The sequence below is a fragment of the Solanum stenotomum genome, chromosome 10, assembly GCF_019186545.1.
Source record: "Solanum stenotomum isolate F172 chromosome 10, ASM1918654v1, whole genome shotgun sequence".
Taxonomy (NCBI): domain Eukaryota; kingdom Viridiplantae; phylum Streptophyta; class Magnoliopsida; order Solanales; family Solanaceae; genus Solanum; species Solanum stenotomum.
In genome coordinates this window covers 39,983,422-40,003,407 of record NC_064291.1, presented here as the reverse complement: position 1 = coordinate 40,003,407, position 19,986 = coordinate 39,983,422, and the positions used below count along the sequence as shown (strand labels likewise).

Genomic DNA, 19,986 nt, shown 5'->3' with positions numbered 1-19,986 from the left:
TGTGACAGCTAAATCCTCACTTAAGTGCTTAAATGTGTGACGTGTTATTTGCCTCTTTTTATTACCATTTCTTGTACTAACAGACACAGTTTAGGAAAAATATAGTCTCCTAAGAAGCAGCTTAGTAACCTGTGATCCAGAAATGTCCTGATAGTTCTGTTGAACGCAGTAAATATTAATTAGAGCAATTAAACCAGACTGCTTCAGCTATTGTTTACCATGAAATGAGACATACATCAACAAAGCATCTGAGAACTAATCAAAGGGACGACATGGGCATAAGGCAAAAAGATTTGGAAAAAAATAATTGTCAACAAAAAAGATAGAATTGGAGTATGACACAGCAGTATAAACCTAAGATTCGACCTGCACATGCAATTAAATACACATTAGTGCTGTTTATCAGCTTCCTCTCTCTCTTGAATATGGGAGTTAAATCACAGCACAAAATGTTGATCTATTGGATTTAATTTTCAATAAATAAATAAATACACGGACATCTCAAACTACTGACAGTTTTAGAGCTTTACCTTTTGTTGATGTATCTCCGCTGAAATTCAATAAACTATATTCAGATTGTAGGGGATTTCAACTTTACTCTCAATTTCATCCGAACTTTTTTTTCCTCGTTCTTCAAGAGATTCAATCAATGCAACCTCTCAGCTTTTGTCTGATAAATTAGTTGTGGACCATATAAAAAAAATCCGAACAAGAGAAAAACTGAGGATAGCAAATTGAGAGCAACAAATTTAACTTATGAGTCATAGAATATTATCCCACAAAAAATTGAAACAGAAAGAGAATGGGCCTCCAAATATTCTGGAAATAGGGAAGTATCCTAAGCTTCCAACACTTGGGGCATATAAACATCCCTGCTCTGAAGAATATTATGAAAGTCAACATGCTGAGTCTTTCATTTCGTAAAAGTGCACCCACGTCTCATTCCACAGGTAAACTACTAAAATCAAAATGAACATCCAATTGCTGGCCTTGAGAGGTATGAAATTCTTTCTTGGCAGAGTAGTTTCCTACCTTTTAAATTTTTTCATATAATGATTTGAGATACACAAGTTAGCAAGTAATTTTCATTAAGTTCCTAATCTCAAAGTCTTGCAAGCAAAGAAAGCTTAATCCGAGAACAATTTCACTCCAAATTCGTTCAAGAGAGTATCTTCCTGAACTAGGGAAGTATTGAAAATTAAATGGATGACATGACAATAACGTAACACCTATTTTCGGAAATAATCCCACAAGGAATGCTCAACTTCCCATACCTCAACACTTCGGTCATTCCACTTTTCGGGTACGCTGAATTGCTAGTGTCAGTTGTAAGCTCTGCATCCTTGATCTTGCTAAGCCCATCACCAGCATTCTCACTTCCAGAAAATGAATATGTCAACCCCAGGTCCCTTGGACTTCTCTTTTGTTCATCATCCTCCCTGGCCCATTTAGATGTAGGCAAAATTGTCTCACTGGAAAAGTCAATTGATTTATAGTGTGGAGCAGAATTTGTTAGGGGTGAAGATACAGACACTCTTTGTTTGAGTTGTACGTCAGAAGCCACTTGACTATTCCGTTTGGAAGGAGCCATCCTATCCAACTCAAGGTTGCTATCTTTCTGAGTACTGGGGAACCTAGCCAAACTTGAATGGCTCGCAAATTTCAAATCTTTATCTAGTTCATGACCTCTCTGCTTTTCAGCCTCTTCCAGATAAAGAAACCGAGCAGCCATCGTTGCCTTACCTCCTACTATAGACAAACAATTGTGCCTGCATCGTCTTTCTAGCTCAGTAAGGGGAAGAGGCTCAACATTTCCTTCATCTCAGCTCCTTTCCCAATTGCCAAAGCACCATCAGGGTTAACTTTGCCACCATCACCCGCATCATCAGAGCTGGTCCTTTGTTCCACTTCAGGTGCATCACCACGCAGAGAATGAAAGGGGGTCATACCAGAGTTCCCAGTTCGAAGAAATAAGCTCGTAAACCATTCACATAGGCATCCGAAAACAAAAACCAATCAGCCCATACAGAACTCTCTCCTGTAACATGTAAGGAAAAACTTAACCACACATCAAGAAGGAGCCAAAAAAAGATACAAAATATGCAGCAAGTGCAGATCAAATGTAGGTGACAGGCACAGCTTACTTTAAGTGCCTCGGCAGTAATTCGTCCTGTTATATTTCGATATAAATCATTGAAGCTTTCCATAATGTCTGATAAAGAGGCTTCAAATTTGGTGCGATAGGCAGATGCATTCTTCACAGGAGCACTACTATTATGAAGAATATCACAGACAAGCATGAGCCTAGAAACTTTTGTTGGTATTGGAGTTTCCTTAAAGAGTCATAGACTCTGTCAGAACTTCAACAACCTGCAAATTATAATCAGCAGTGCAACTGTATTAGAACATGCTCATGAATGAGAACTATCCAAAGTGTACATGTAGCAGATCATGCTAAATCTTATCTTAATGTTACAAGACAAAAAAACTGCCGAAATAGATGCAAGTGCAAGGGGCAACGAGAAGCATTATGAACACTGACACAACAGAGTACAAAATCAGCAGCTTTGCCTCTGGAAGGTTAAATATGAAAGAAAAGCTTCACGCACAAGTGAGCTCTTCCACTGCTGCATGAAACCAGCGTAAAGGCTACCTCTCCAGCAGCATCAGCATTGTCCAAAGCAAAACCCATTGCTTCTTTTATTTGACTTCTTTCTAGTGTCAATGAACGGAGCATATCCTCAAATTCATCCCTCTGAGCGTCAGTCAATGTCCGTTCAACCTCCACTCGCTGAACAAAGTATAGAAAGAAACATCAATCACAAAGAAACTTTACTTAAGTTTCAAAGTATGCAAACTCTTAAATGCCTTGGAACAGAAAGCTAGCAAAAGGGCACACCCTGCTTCTTCCAGCAGCATATGTTCTCCCAGCTTGTTTTTCATGATCAGCTCCTTTCGGTGTTGGTAGAGAGGGTGGTATCCACCTGCATATGTAAATTTGTTTATATTTAAAGAAAGAACACAATCTTCAAGGAGAACTTCTAAAAAGGCTGCAGGACTTCATCAAAGCCTTTGCAAAAAATGGAAGACAAATTCTATTTAGATGATTTCATTCTTTCACAGCAAGCATATCCTGCAGGGGAATATCGGTAGAAGCTTCCTAAGAAACAGAGTGACTTGAAAAGTGATGCATTCAGGAACTGACATGCACATGCATCAAACATCTGATTCTTCAGCAAAAGTAAAGATGAATATGAAATGTGTAAATGAAAGATGATATAAGCTGGAACAATGCATTACCTCCCACTACCAGTTATCATGATGAAAGGGACAGTCCTCCACCGTTGAAGAGTATCTCCCTGTTTTTTTTTAATAAGGAACAAAAAATTAGTAGTGAGAAAAGAACAGCATAAGAGGACAAAATTTCCTAATTCCTGCAAAGGTGATAAGAGCTTATGCCTTTTGGTGTTTTGATGATCTCCTCACAAGTGCAGGGACCTGGTCCTCTGCAGAGTATGCTCGTCCAGTGACAAAGTGTGGTACAGCTGTAAAAGCTGTCTGCGTCAGAAGCTGCAAAGTACTTCACAAATCAGAAGTAAGGAGGTTGCTTGTACGTTTGGTAATAACTTTTGTGGTATATACTAAACAAAAGACAACAATATCAATCAATTCATTCAAAGGGAGAGTCTTTCAAGCTTCAAGAACAGCAAGGAACTTGATCAATTACTTCAAGAGCTTCAAGAACAACAAGGGATCTGATCAATTACTTCAAGAGCTTCTTGTACCAGCTGTTACTTTGTTTGCTTGTAATAGTGCTTACATTGTAGGATTCGTTTTGTGAAAGAAACGTTTCAAACTTGTTTGAATCATTGTAAGAACTAGGTTAAGGGTAACTTAGGTTCTTACTCTAAAAGTCTATATTAATCGGTTAGGATTAGTATAGTGGGCGGTGTTGTATCCGCTTAGCAAAGTCTAAGTTATCTAAGAGTGATAGCTTAGTGAGTAGTGTTGTATCTGCTCTGGCTCATCTAAGTAATAGGAGGTATTGCTTAGAGTTGGGATTAGTAGGCTAATCTCGGTTTGTAAACTTGCTTTTACTTTTGCTTGGAGAAGATTAGTGAAAGAAGTTTGAAAAGTCCTGGCAGGCCAGGTCGTGGTTTTACTCCCTTGAGCAAGGAGGTTTCCACGTAAAGTTGTTGTGCAATCTTTACTTTCAGCACTTTGTTTATTTTCTGTTATTGTAACTGTGCTGAGGACCTGGTCCCATCTAGACTAGTGGACGCATACATTCCAACAAGTGGTATCAGAGCAGGTGCTCTCTAGCTGGTTAACACCAAGAGAGATTCTTATGGAAAGAATGGTTGCTCCACTGAGATGGCAAGAAGGTCGGTCTTCAACAAGGCCACCCTTGTTTGATGGTCAGTATTACCGGTGGTGGAAACATTGCATGTTTGACTTCATAATGGCTGAAGACTGTGAGCTGTGGGATGTTATTTGTGAGGGTCCCTATGTGCCATCTATAGAAGTAAAATATGAGGATGTCACAAGGGTCGTTGTCAAAACTCGACAGCAATACAATGAATTTGACAAACAGAAAGTTGAGAAAAATCACAAGGCTAAGAAGTTCTTAATGTGTGGAATCGGACCTAATGTATATAATATGATTTCTTCGTGCGAATCAGCTAAAGAAATTTGGGATCTGCTGAGAACTACCTATGATGAAGCTGAGGAAACAAAGGCAGATCTGACTGAGGATGCTGATCAAAAGGGAGATGCAGAAAGGTATGAATCACTAGCCTCCAAGGTGTCACAATGTGAGAACTTTGAAGTAGATGAGACCATGGACTATCTCACTCAAAAATTTCAAAAACTTGTGAGTAAACGTGGAGGTTCCATAAAGGAAGAAGCTCATGATAGCGCTACAAGCCCTAGTGGCATGTGTTACAAGCGCGATCAACCAGGTCACACCATGAGAGACTGTTTTGTGCTTGAAGTTGATAACAAGGAAGTAAAAGATCAAGAGGGGGACCAGGTCCGTGCCAGCAGTAGCAGAAGAGAAACCTTTTTCCAGACGGTAAAGAGGGAGATGACTGCATGGGAAGACTCCTCGAGTGTTTCAGATGACTCTGAGCACTCTGATGAAGCCTTTATGGCAAAATCTGATGATGAGGTAGATGAAGAAGAGGTAACCCTTTCTGATCTTAAACAAAACTTGCATGTTTACTGTGTTAAGAAGTTGAGAAGTCTAGCCGTTGTTTTAATTGACTCTTTCATTGAGTTAACAACTGAAAATGATCTGATGAACAACAGCCTAGATATCCTTCGGGAAGAAAAGGTAGCCTTGGTTGACCAAATGTCTGTTGTGGAAGAACAATTGATGGTTCTAGAAGCTGAAAATCTAGAATTTAGGGAAAAATTAAAAATGATGAGTGAGAAATGTGGCAGAAGTAAGGGGGAGGCCAGCAACTTGCAAGTCGAGCTAGAAACCAGTTTGAATACTGCTGAAACAAAACTTGCTATGGCCTTGGAGAGAAATAATCAGTTAGAGAGGGACCTGGTCCGTGTCAAGGAAGAACTGAACAAATCTCTCAAGTGGACTAACTCCTCAAAATTCCTTGCAAAGCTTACCAGTGAAGGTCAAAATGATAGGAAGGGGTTAGGAAATTTAAGCAAAAGTCCTTCTTACAATCTCCATGGCAAAGATGTGTCTATGTCTGATAGTTTGCCGTGTCTACATTGTGGTCGCGATGGTCACTTGAAGAAGGATTGTCCATCTTGGAAAAGGACCCAAGATAAACTCTCAAAATATTCTAAGCAGAGGAACAGGAAGAAGAAGGGACCTGGTCAACAGAGCAACACGCAGAAGAAGAGACCTGGTCAACAGAAGAACTGGCAGAAGAAGGGACCTGGTCGTGCTCCTGTTCCTACGTTGAAAAAAATCAATCTGCCTCACTGGACAAAGAATTCTCTTATCACTCCTTTATCTGCTTATTGGGAACTCCAACTAAAGTGGGTTGCCAAGGCTAACAAGTGATATGGTATTCTTGTGAGAAGAAGTAGCAGCAGTCAACGTTGATTCATGAATTGCGGATGCTCAAGGCACGTGACTGGGAAACTGAAAACTTCTTCTCTCTCAAGGCACTTCAAGGTGGAGGTGTCTCATTTGGCGATGGCAGAAAAGGTATGTTTTTTTTGTGAAGGCATGATTGGGAAATCTATAGAACACACTATTGAGAATGTGTACTATGTCAATGGTTGAAGTACAATCTTTTAAGTGTTTCATAGATTTGTGATGAATGAAACAAAGTTAAGTTCTTATCGGAAAGAACATGTGGTCACATACTTGCTCTCTCGGGGATGATTTGATAGAAAAAAGATGCAAGAACATGCGTATTGTTGATCTGATTGATGTTCACTGTGACAGTCTCACTTGCCTTAGTGCTCAAAGTGAGAATGCTGAGGTATGACATGAGAGACGTGCTCTTGTAAATGTTTCTCTACTGCACAAACTTGTGTCAAGGGACCTGGTCCTCGATTTGCTCAAAATAAAATTTACCGATGACAAAGCTTGTGATGTTTGTGTTAAAAGAAAAACAGATCAAACCATCCTTCAAGTGGAATATACAGGCTGTTAATTTTACAAAGGACTTTTGGGCTGAAATGGTGAATAGTACATGTTTTGTGACCAAAATGATGATATTGAGAAGTGTAATCTCAATGATGTTGAAAGAGTATTTGTGGAATACTCTTCCTCCAGCAAGGCTTATCCGGTGTATAAATAATGTTGTTGATTGTTTAGGTTTATGTGGATGATATCATCTTTGGAGCCACTACAAATTTACTCTGCAAGGAATTTTGTTGTTCTGATGAGTAGTGAGTTTGAAATGAGCATAATGGGAGAACTCACTTTCTTCCTAGGCTTGAAGATCAAACAAACCTCCCAAGACATTTCAATATGCCAAGAGAAGTACATCAAAGAGTTGCTCAAGAAATTTAATCTTCTTGAGGCAAAGGTGATGGATACTCCTATAAGCACAAGTGTGAAACTTGATAGAGATGAAAATGACGTAGAGGTAAATCAGACCATGTATAGGGGAATTATTGGGTCACTCTTGTACCTCACAGCAAGCAGGCCAGCCATAGTGTTCTGTGTAGGAATTTGTGCAAGACTTCAAGCAGCACCAAAAGAGTCTCACCTGAAGGCAGCCAAACGTATCCTGAGATACTTGAAGGGAACTCAGGACCTGGTCCTCCTCTACCTAACATGTGACTCACTTGATTTAATTGGTTTTGCAGATGCTGACTATGCAGGCTTTCTTGTAGATCGAAAGAGTACATCAGGCATGACACATTTTCTTGGATCATCACTGATTTCCTGAGGGACAATGTTGAGAAGCAAAATATGGTGATGAAGTTCTGTAAGACTGAGGACCAGCTGACTGATATCTTTACAAAGTCATTGAGTAAAGAATGTTTCTTTAAAAGCACGATGAGGCTGGGGATGCACAAGATTACCTGATTCCGTGACAAGTTTGCACAAAAATCTTTTATTTTGATTATGTTACGGAGGGCAGGTATCTATACTTGTTTTAATGCTTGTCATTTAAGAATTCACTTTTGGTACCTTAATGTAGGTATACACTCATGGTGTGTCTAACTGAAGGGAAGATTAAATCATACTGACAGGGTTGCAAACTGAAAAGGGGACCTGGTCCTGCTGAGGTTAGTATCACTTATACTACACTGTCTGTATGTCAACATCACTGTCACATGTCCTTCGCCCATTCATCGCGTCAGTTTCAGATGTCTTTTCGCTTTTAAATCAAAGGTTGCTACTGTTGGGGACCCGATGTCTTTTTGGCTTTATATTCTACTTCTCTTAGTGAATCAAATTACAAAATCTCATCAAACAATTGTTGTTGAAATTCACTAATCCCCTTTCCATAACTTTTCTCTCTTTCTCAAAATGTCTAACTCTAATTCTTCTTCAAAGATCCCTATCTCCCAAGAAGTTGAAAATCTTAGTTCATTCAACTTCTCCTTTTCTACTCCAGAAGGTTGTAAAGAAATCTCTTGTGAAAAGGGAGAAAGTTAGAAAACAGGTGGCTGAAAATAAAAACTCATAAAGGGACCAGGCCCTAGGGTGCAAAAACAAAAGTGAAGAAAAGGAAATGACAAGAGAGGAGAGGATAACGGCAATGGAGAACCAGAAGGTTTTAAATGGCAGAGTCTTTAACCCTGGCATTCTAACCAAATTTGGAATATCAAATCTTTTTGATGCACTTGCCTTAAAACGCGGAGATGTCAAGAATGTAGGGTTACCAAAAAGGTTTCTCAAAGGGGAATATAAATTTTTTTTTGTTCATCAACAAGGTGTTAGTGCCCAGAACTGAAAAGAGAACAGTGGCATCTGTTGCCGATCTTTTTCTCATGGAGAAACTTGATGAACTTGAAGAGATCAACCTCCCTGCCATTATGCTGGAATGTTCGTGTATTGAAGGAAAAGCTAGGGGCAGATCTCAAATGACAGATGTTCTAGAGCAGCAGGCTGCTCTTAAACGGGAAGTGACTGATCTTACTGAGATTCTGAATAACAAGGAGATTGAAATCGCTTCATTGAGGTCTAAATTACAGAAGGCAGTTTCGAGAGGACCTGGTACCAGCGATGGAAATGAGCAGGTGTTGCAAATGTCGAGGGATGAAAATGAAAAGCTGCTAAAGACAAATGCATCACTCAGTGAGGAAGTTAAGGCTCTCAACATGCAGCTTATCAAGGCTCATGAGGATGCAAATGAGCATCTGTCTCTGCTTATGTGCACCCTCAATCCCTTTCCCATTCCGTCCTAAAAGTGTCTTGTTTCCTTACAATCCTGATTAAAACTCTTGTGGCTTTGTGTTTGTTTTGCTTGACTACAGTGGTCAGTATTTGTGATCTAATGCTATTTACGTTTCTCCCCTGTTCATGTGTGGCTTAATATTCTCTTTATGCTTACATACACATGTTCTGTGTGGCCCAAGGCCCTGAATTCTTTATTGCCTTGCATTTAACTTGAATATGTTTACTGCTTCACCTTTTCAATGATGTCAAAAGGGGGAAGTTTTGTTGTAAAGTTGGTTGTGGAATAGGGGGCACTGAACTAAGGGGGAACAAACTATGGTTGTTAGGGGCATTGAACTAAGGGGGAATGAACTGTGGTTGTCACTGGTGCACTAACAAAGGGGGAATTTGTTATGTATTTGAATGAATGTCTGTTCACTCACGTGAGGAGTTATGCAGGTTGTTTGTCATCATCAAAAAGGGGGAAATTGATAAGAGCTTATGCCTTTTGGTGTTTTGATGATCTCCTCACAAGTGCAGGGACCTGGTCCTCTGCAGAGTATGCTCGTCCAGTGACAAAGTGTGGTACAGCTGTAAAAGCTGTCTGCGTCAGAAGCTGCAGAGTACTTCACAAATCAGAAGCAAGGAGGTTGCTTGTACGTTTGGTAATAACTTTTGTGGTATATACTAAACAAAATACAACAATATCAATTAATTCATTCAAAGGGAAAGTCTTTCAAGAGCTTCAAGAACAGCAAGGAACTTGATCAATTACTTCAAGAGCTTCAAGAACAACAAGGGATCTGATCAATTACTTCAAGAGCTTCTTGTACCAGCTGTTACTTTGTTTGCTTGTAATAGTGCTTACATTGTAGGATTCGTTTTGTGAAAGAAACGTTTCAAACTTGTTTGAATCATTGTAAGAACTAGGTTAAGGGTAACTTAGGTTCTTACTCTAAAAGTCTATATTAATCGATTAGGATTAGTATAGTGGGCGGTGTTGTATCCGCTTAGCAAAGTCTAAGTTATCTAAGAGTGATAGCTTAGTGAGTAGTGCTGTATCTGCTCTGGCTCATCTAAGTAATAGGAGGTATTGCTTAGAGTTGGGATTAGTAGGCTAATCTCGGTTTGTAAACTTGCTTTTACTTTTGCTTGGAGAAGATTAGTGAAAGAAGTTTGAAAAGTCCTGGCAGGCCAGGTCGTGGTTTTACTCCCTTGAGCAAGGAGGTTTCCACGTAAAGTTGTTGTGCAATCTTTACTTTCAGCACTTTGTTTATTTTCTGTTATTGTAACTGTGCTGAGGACCTGGTCCCATCTAGACTAGTGGACGCATACATTCCAACAAAAGGGTATCAGACAAATGAAGTATTTCACTGATTGATTATATCACAAGTACAATTAGTCATATTGCTTTGCATAACATAGAAAGAGAAACAATAATTGACAAGAACAAAATTCTTGTCACCTACTACTGCATGAAACTATTGGCTTTCCAACATTGAAACGTTGTTTGAAGTATCCACATGGATTGTAAAAGTGATCAATGAAGTGATGCCATAAGTATTATTAACTCCATTTAACAGGAAGAAAATAATTGCAATAATATATATCCAGACTTTACAGCTGCAGCAAGTTACCTGAGCAAAAGAATAAAGCCTCCAAACATAGTAAGTATGCTCCTTTGAGCCAAGCTTAAACAAGAAACTGAAGAGAGGATTTCCACGGCCTCGCTCCATTATGGCTTGTTCAAAAGCACAACCTCCGTCGAGAACACACAGAGCCATAGTATCAATAACGTGGCATAGATGATCATCCTCAGGCGGAACAACCATAATATCAGGTACATCTGGAGTGACCAAAAAAATGCATCGATCAGATGAAATAGGAAAAAGGTGCTTAGTAATCATCTTCATTATAGATCGGAGATACTCAAGAATAATACATGTGTACAAAATCACACATCAGAAGACATGCTGATTGAAAATTGAAATAGCACTAAGAAAGTGCTTCCAAAAGTATGTACATCAATAGTCAGCTTCCAAAAGAAAAGCTAAATGTCCCTATTTATAAGATCTAAGACATGTATTCTGCGTCCCTTACAAACTCATGCATGTAATCTATATTTTGAACCTTAAACATTCCATCACCTTCATCGGACTTATTTCTCTATACCGCATATATAGGCACTTTCTTGAAATATACATATCTTCTTTTCATGTCTTGGAAATCTTAGGAAAGTCAAGGTCCACATCAGACTTAACCCACTCAACTGCTATATTTCCATATCAAATGTTCATAACGAGAATATACACTCAAGCATTTACTTTATATGCTCAAGCATTAACAAATAGAGTACTCCCTAATTCAATATTTTCTCATGTACTAAGAAATCTTTCTGCTGATACCTTTTTGAGAATGTAATGAAAATTTTATCAAAAATTAATTAGCACCGAGAGAGTGCAATGGATGAGTAGTACAACCATCAGCAATATGATTGCATCTCAGTACACCTAGCTACTTGTGAAAAGAACTAAGGACATTAGGCATCCTGTACATTTTCATCTTACACCAAAAGGCTAAGAGAGGTAAATATGAGTGCAAATATTTTCATTTTTGTTGACTAAGAGAGCTAAACATTTGTGCTTTAAGTTGCAAATATTTTTGTTTTTGCCAACAAATTATCTCTAATTACTTTCATTCCACAGAGTGCGCCATATATATAGCCACTTGTATACTGTTCCACAGATCTTGCTGTGGTCATCTTCTATTCCAACAATGCAGCAGACTATGTTGCCAGGATACAGTTGTGGGCACCTGACACAGGTGCAGATCTAGAAGTTGGATTGCCATCACTTAAATCTTAGGAATCGGGGATGAGGAGAGGAGTATTGAGTACAGGTTTTAAGATACAACCAATAATTTATCATGACATAAATAAGTATATTGGCACTGAATTGAGGTTCTTAAACTAAAGCTAGGATAATTAAGTTCTTTGTGAACACCAAATATTATGTTCATAAGTTATCTCATATAATAGCAAAATATATTAATACTTTATGAGGTGGTTTGGTATGTTGGACAATCATAGGTAGTCCTGTGATAAAAATTTAGTACTGCCTTATCCCTTGTTTGATTACTAATGCTGGGATAAATATACCATGATTTGTAATTAGTACTAGGATAAGTTATCCCTGCCAGAGGGTGGAATAATAGTACCAAGATAAGTTATACTGGGATAAAACAATGAAAATGACGAAAACACACGTGAGGTCCCTCAAACCCTTTTTCTACTAAATAAGGTAGAGAGTATTTTTGTATGTTAATACAATAAATCAAACAGTCAATAACTACTCATGGCTTAGTTGTTAATCTCAATATAACTAATCTCAGCATAACATGTTTTCAAACCAAACGGCCCTATATGAACACATATATGATATAACCAAAAATAAAAACAAATACCCAATTAATATATACTTCTTGGCCATAGGTGTAGTCAAAACATCCAAGTTGGGTTGACTAAAGCATGTAGAGATTCCACACCACACCAAAATTGTGTCAGATGCAAGGATTTTGAAGGAACTGAACAACATAGGTAGAGGTCTTTAGGGCATGCACCATTTAACATCCAGTAACTTCAAAAACATGTACTAAATCTGGCTTGGGTGTATCTATTATTTCAAGTACATAATTGCCAATTTTTTATATATCCCTTTAAAGTATCAAGGCTTAACACATAAGCATCCCCTTGAACTTGCACGTTTTTTCCGTTTAGACACCTTAGCAAGGCCTTCTTCCTTTTAAACACCTAATGTATATTCAAAGTGTGTCTATTAGACACACATTGTTGATCTGGCATAGTGAATGTAGTGCACTCATTAAAAGCGCGTGAGAGATCTATAATATCTCTCTTTATCCTTATTTTTTCTCCTCTAAACGCTTCTCCATTTCCCCAAACACTGTCATAATCGCCTCTCATTCACCTATTGAAAATGTCCTCTTCCTTCACTTTCGTGTTAAATCCAGTAAAAAAGAAGTTAGAATTAAAATGGTATGATTAAAGCAACATCAATCCTCATGGTTGAATTAAGAAAAAACACATGATTAAGCAAAACCCATGAACAAAGTTGCTAAAAATAACTAAATACGGAGTTGTACCTATTTGATTTCTTGGTAATTTCAAATTTTGATCATATTTGTTATTCAAACAATAATCCATACCAAGTGAAATGCCTATTCTATATAGTATAAGGCAAAAATTGCAATTTAAAACAAAACTGACAAGAACCCTCTCAAATCTACTCCAATAGACATAAACTCTCTGAACATTTTGCTTCACTCAATCATGATATCTTTGAATAACACTGTAAAGAAGAGCTATAGAGATCAGATAATTATCCAACAAAGAAAGAACGAACAAGGAAATGTGCAACGATCAACTAATCATCATACCAACTCAGTATTCTGGCCTGGAACAGTAGTAACTGGAGGACCTGATGGACCAGATAAGATAACAGTTGCACCCTGAAAGTCAAAGAAGATAGACCTCTTGAATAAGTGCATGAGCATAAGGTGATATCATAAAAAGAAACTGGGAAACATTTCCAAGAAAAAGGGTGAGATACACCACTACAGGATGTCTATACATATCAAACCAACAAATAACACAATTTATTCCAACATGAAACATATGCTTCTTCCATTGTCTTTGTTTTTAAGATGTATTCAACTGATCATACAATAGTTTAACATACATAACTCATCAAATCATTCACTCTATTACTTATTCATTATTAATTCTCCTTGACTTTACCATTTATCAAATTCTTAACATGTATATAACAGGGCATTGTACTCAAAATAATAGACAAACCTCCTTACTCCTGATAGCCATATGTCCTGGAGAAGGAGCAGGGAGTGCTTGAGAAGCCAAAGAGACAGATTCACCCCACCCAATCTTCAACTCATATTCATAAACAATAACTCCTGGATAAGAATAATGTGGTTTTAGATATCAGACATACATTGCTAAAATCAAATCCAATTGGAGTATTGCAGAAGATACAGAATATAAGCAATAAAATGGGTGCACAAGGAATTAGTACACATGCTAGCATCCCCATGCAAGACCACACTACTATTTAATTTCCAACTTCATACCAAATTTAGACAGGTCATGGAAAAGACACTTTTGGAATGAGCACATAGTTGAAACTAGAGGAGGCACCACCTAAGAAGCAAAGTTATTAAATGCTCAGTTGAGGCGCTAATTAATGCCTGAAGCTCAGTTAAAGCCAGGTTATGTACTTTGCCAAACTTAGGTGGTGTTTTAGTCTCAATCCTTACGAGCTAAGACATGCACCTCATCACCTATGGACTTTGCGTTTAACAGGACAGCACTTAATTATAAATATATTTGGTAAACTATTTCATTAACTGTTAAAAACGTTATGAATGAATAGTTAGTGATCAGCAATTAGATATTATAAATTTAGTACAAGAAAACTAACCATATAAGAAAAACTACATTTTTCCCATCTAAATTCAGAAATTTAAATGGCTTTTAAACATTGGACATGATTTTTACTTCATATATTTGCTTAATTATAGTTTTTTCAGTTCTTTTGTCCAAATAATTTTTATTCGTGTTAGCAGATTTTTTTTCTTTGTGACATATATATTTCTAGTTCTTTCTTTACTAGTGTTTCTTCATTGAAATCAACATTTTGGTTGTGCTTTGCACCTAAAATCCCAACAAACTTTAGCGCTTTTCTGCACTTCGCTTATATATATATATACACTTGTGGTGTCTGGGCCAGCTTGAGCGCACCTCAACTTCTGCGCTTCTCTTTTGACTACTTCATGAAGAAGACTATCGACAAAACAAAGAATGGAAAATCACTGATCCAAAACCTTGTTCCTTGTGAATATCCTTCTACTACCAGATGTATATCTCAAACAAAAAAAGAATCAGAATAGACACAGAACAAGGAGAGGAAACCCAAGAAAAGGACAAGGATGGAGACAGTCAACTGGAACCAATAGACAAACAAACAAGTAAGATCAACAACATTTGTTGCTTGTGTTAATACGGAATATTTAGGGTGCAAATTCAGTGATGCGTTGGATGAGGCAGATGGGGAAGTGAGACTTGACACACAGATCATTCCTAAGAAAGAAAGTTTTAAGTATCTTGGGGCTGTAATCCAAGGAAGTGGTGACATTGACGATGATGTCACACATCGCATAAGGGCTGCTTGGATGAAATGGAGGCTTGCTTCTGGAGTCTTGTGTGATAATAAAGTTCCACCTAAACTTAAAGGTAAGTTCTACAGAGTGGTAGTTAGACCGGCCTTGTTGTATGGAGCGGAGTGTTGGCCAGTCAAGAACTCATATGTTCAAAAAATGCATGTTGCGGAGATGAGGATGTTGAGATGGATGTGTGGGCACACTAGGAGCGATAAGATTAGGAATGAGGTTATCCGGGAGAAGGTGGGAGTGGCTCCTGTGGTGGACAAGCTGAGGGAAGCGAGATTGAGATGGTTTGGGCATGTGAAGAGGCGGTGCGCAGACACCCCAGTGAGGAGGTGCGAGGGGCTGGTGGTAGAGGGTACGCGGAGGGGTAGAGGTAGGCCTAGGAAGTATTGGGGAGAGGTGATTAGACAGGACTTGGCTCAGCTTCACATCACCAAGGACATGACTCTAGATAGGAAGGAGTGGAGGTCGCGTATTAAGGTTGAAGGTTAGTAGGGTTATCGTGTTGTCTTTCCTTGCGAGGGTATGGGTTGGTAGTGTTTGTAGTAGTCCTTGCCTGGCACTTGTAGTTCTTGTTTGTGATCCTATAGCCATTTGTTGTTTACTGCGATTCGCCTCTCACAGTACTTTCTTGATGTTATTGTCTCCGTTGTTGATTATGCACTAGTTTTCTTATTGGATGTTATGTTTTATATAATGTTTTCTCTTCTCTTACTTGGTTTGGATGTACTTGAGCCGAGGATCCACCGGAAACAGCCTCTCTACCTCCACGAGGTAGTGGTAAGGTCTGCGTACACTTTACCCTCCCCAGACCCCACTTTGTGGGATTCCACTGGGTATGTTGTTGCTGTTGTTGTTGTACATTTATGCATTGTAGACTCCACGTGTATGTTTTTCTTTTTCTTTTTTTTATAAACCGAGAAATCCCCACCAGGCTGGTGGTGCACAGTTCGGAATTTGGTGGATAATGGCCCTTCTCCACTCAAATACCAGTCTTTCGTTTGCGGCAGGGTTCGAACCCCTGACATGGGCCTACTCTACACATCATGTGTTGTGCTTTTACCACTAGAACGAAGCCTTGGGGGAAACTCCATATGTATGTTTTTAAACAGACATATATCCTATTTAACTACTTGCTGTCATCTTACTGAGCTACCACTTGTCATTGAGGATCCTATAATTCTGTACTTCAAAAAAAAAAGTCCACTTGGTCAAGCACTAAGAACCTAATGAACAATTCCTAAACGTCTGGAGGGGGGAAAATAAAGGGGGGGGGGGCAATAGAAGTGTTCTACAAAGAGCAACACAAATCACACTTATTAAACAAAAGAATAGATAAAGAAATAAATTTACATTCAAATCAAGAAGCTGAAGGTAACCTTCCATCTCATCTGTTGCAGCCTGAGCATCAGCACTATTCATGAAAGATACAAAACCACAATTCCTCTGCCGCCTTCTTTCTTCTTCTGTCCTTGGCCATATTATTTTTACACTTGCAATGGGGCCAATCTCCCAAATGTGTGCAAAAGAAAATTCTCATCAACCTGCAAATAAATAAAATAAATAGGAATCACACAAAAGAAACACCTAAAGCAAAAACTAATGATATGAAAATTAAGCACGAAAACCTTACCTGAGGTGATAGATTTCCTACATAGAAATTCGTCGTTTTGTGTGTCTCCATCATCAAATGATCCAGGCCTTCCACTAGGATCAAAGTCATCGGGCAGTTCATCAAACCAACTAGATTGCTGAGGAAAGAGTAAGATTTTAGGATATATAAATATCATCATTGCGACACAACAAGAGGTCATATCAAACCTCCATTTGGTTAGGCATACCATATTTTAAATCACTATTTTTCCAAGTAAATATATTTGACAAATGATCATTGCCTAAAACATTTTCAGGTATAGACCAGATATAGATATTGGAGGCATGTTCAGACTATAGAGGGCTGGGATAGGCCTTTGGGGTGTTTAGTGATCCAATGAGTAGCAGAGAGTGAGAAGGAGTCCTATATTTTTTGTGGACGAAAGTGATGAAGTTAAAGAAAGGATCATCAAAGATGTAATTGTTTTCCTCCATCCGATATCTAACACAAATCCATAAAGGAAAATTCATCTTTTTTAATGACAAGGGAACCCGCAACTGCTAACCTTTGGGTGTGCACAGGGTAACATAAAGGAAAATTCATCTTAAGATGACCAAATGCATGAAAAGATTATTTTATGTTTCAGATCATAGATGTTAAGGAAGGAAAATGGATCATAGATGCAAATAGTATGACAAATTGTGATCACGTGATAATATCATATATTCATAGTCGTTGAAGTGTTGCTCTGAGAAAACTGACAGTGCGCACTCATAGCACATCAGAAATTACAACAAGATGTGTACATGTAAGATTCGTGCAAAACTTGTGTATCTACTCCAGGTGTGGTAAAAGTAATCTTTTAAGTGCTGTAAATAACTTCTCCAGTTCCCACAAAAGATTCAGATACAGATATCATTGAGAGAACATGATGTAACTAACTGTCTACAACCTTTTTTAATGCACCCAACACTCCTCAAGTTTTAACGTGTTCAATCTGAATAGAACCTATTACATCATACGTTATCTTGACTTTTTGCCAAATCTCCTCAGATCTGATTCATGAATTCAAGAATAAAAACAGAAGATTAAAAAAAAACAATCTGAACATTTTTTTCTTTGCTGATCGTAAATCCACTTACAGCAGAATTTTCAATATGACGATCACGCCACTGTTCACGGTCTTGGTTACGCCTTTCCCTCATTTCTTGTTCGTGTTTCAGTTCCTCCATGAAATTATCAATGTTCCTAGCCTTGCCCTTCTCTTTTTCCCTCGGCTTGTCCTCCTTCTGCTAGAAGTAACCAACATATTTAGATATCTAGAAGTTACAAGTTAACTACTCTTGCACCACAGAGATTTCAAACACCCACTGACCTTCTCATGATCTCTGCCCGTAGTTGCCATGGGAGGTGGTAAGAAAGAAGGCACATACCTGTAGTACACAAGATACATTCCAGAATAATTGCTACCAATATATCCTTAAACAGTGACAGGATCAGTAAAATAAAAGGGGAAGAACGTAAAAGATAAAGGATCAAGGAGACGTGATATAAGATGAATTATACATCTATACAAGTAAACCGAAAGTAGCATCACATGATTACCACCCATGAGTAAGTATTAGTATGTTTCTACAGAGCAGCAATAAAGACGAGTAAACCATTAATGACACATTAATTTGCACCAATATAACCAATTAAAGAAGAAAGAAGCCAGTGATCAGCATATTTAATAACAAGCAAAAACGCTTTTAATCAATTCACTGCGTTTTCTTCTTATGGGCATAGAGAACTTATTGCTTTCTAACCTATTCTCAGTTGTAGGATATATTATCTTCCCTCACAACAAAGAAAAAAATTTGAAATGTTCACTGAATATTTAGATAGATAGCAAAACCAACCACAGGATCCTATAATTTGCCTGGTTTCTTATCAAATACACAAATTCGAAGGAGCCAAAAAAGGGAACAGTAACGACGATATGGAAATACCTCCAGCTTTTGGATTTAGTTAGAGTGAGTGCTATACTACACTAAGGGGCCATTTTGTATCCAGACAAGGGACCAAAATCATAGCGAAATGAACTCAAAATAGGACTAGATTTCAGATGCTAATTTGCTCATTTTGATACTAGTTTGAGGGGAAAAGGGCATTAATCCAAGGTTACAGAACCATGCGATAAACTCTTGAAAGACCGTAATGCATTTCTGTAAAAATAGATATATATGCAACCAACGGGTGCCTAGTGGTCAGTACAGTTGGCGCTGATGATGATGAAATGGAAGAAGGTGAAGCTGTTGATTTATCGCTTTTTGCAAAAACAGTCTCTTCAAGTTCTGGATCAACGGCAGGAAAGGTCCTTTAGATTGTTACTTCCGCAGAAGTCAAGAGACGGGACATGGAGAAGCGCTTAAAAGAAATTTGCATGATGTTGCCAATGATATTTTGAAGGATCGTGCAGTTACGGCTTTTTCACGGTGGGTGTACGATGCAGGGCTCCCCTTTAATTGTGTCAATTATATTTACACTTTTGGAGTCTTCATTGAGGCCGTAGGTCAATTGTCCAAGAATGAAGCCCCCTACTTATCATGAATTTAGAGGTCCTTATCTAACTAAAGTGGAAGAGACAAAAAAATGTGGAGAAACATCAGGTAGAACGGAACAAGTTTGGATGTTCTATATGATGGATAAGTGGACGGCAAGAACTGGAAAAATGATTTTCAATGTGTTGGTGAATTCTCCAAAAGGAAGCTGTAATGACCCTCATGGTCATTTCTGTGTCTTGCCTTCTGTGTGTCGTTTAGAGCGTTCCTATAGCGACCCCAAGTCATTTATGACTTGCTAGGACTGACAGTTCGATCACCTGGTCGTTCGTTTGGTCTTGGTGCGAGTTTTTGTGTTTTGGAGCTTATGAACCTTGAACGATCATTTTCGATCAAAAGTTCAAGAAGATGACATCGGAATCCAATTCTGACGATTCCATCAGCTCCGAAAGGGTCATTTTAGGCTAGTAGCATGGTCGACATGACTCTCGAGATTTTCAGTGTGAGTCGGTGCGATTAGGCGTTTTAACTTTAAGTTTAAGCCTAAGTTTGACTTTGGTCAACATTCCGAGTAAACGCGCTCGGATGAGAATTCTGTCAGCATGGTTAGCTCTGGAATGTCGAGTTTGGTCTAGATTGACCCTTCTTTTGTGTATGAAGGTTTTCGATATCTTTCCGAGCCCTTTTGTGGGTTTTGACTTAAAATGACTTTTAGAAGTGGGACCCACTTTTTATCGAAATGACCTCTGATGAAAATTTCGACTACGCCGTTGAGT

General features: G+C 38.4%; 1 pseudogene; it reads right to left on the bottom strand.

Moving 5' to 3' along the window:
* Window positions 1–1,166: 1,166 nt before the first annotated feature.
* LOC125842005 (protein RRC1-like) overlaps window positions 1,167–19,986 on the bottom strand; it is a 36,116-nt pseudogene continuing 17,296 nt past the window's right edge.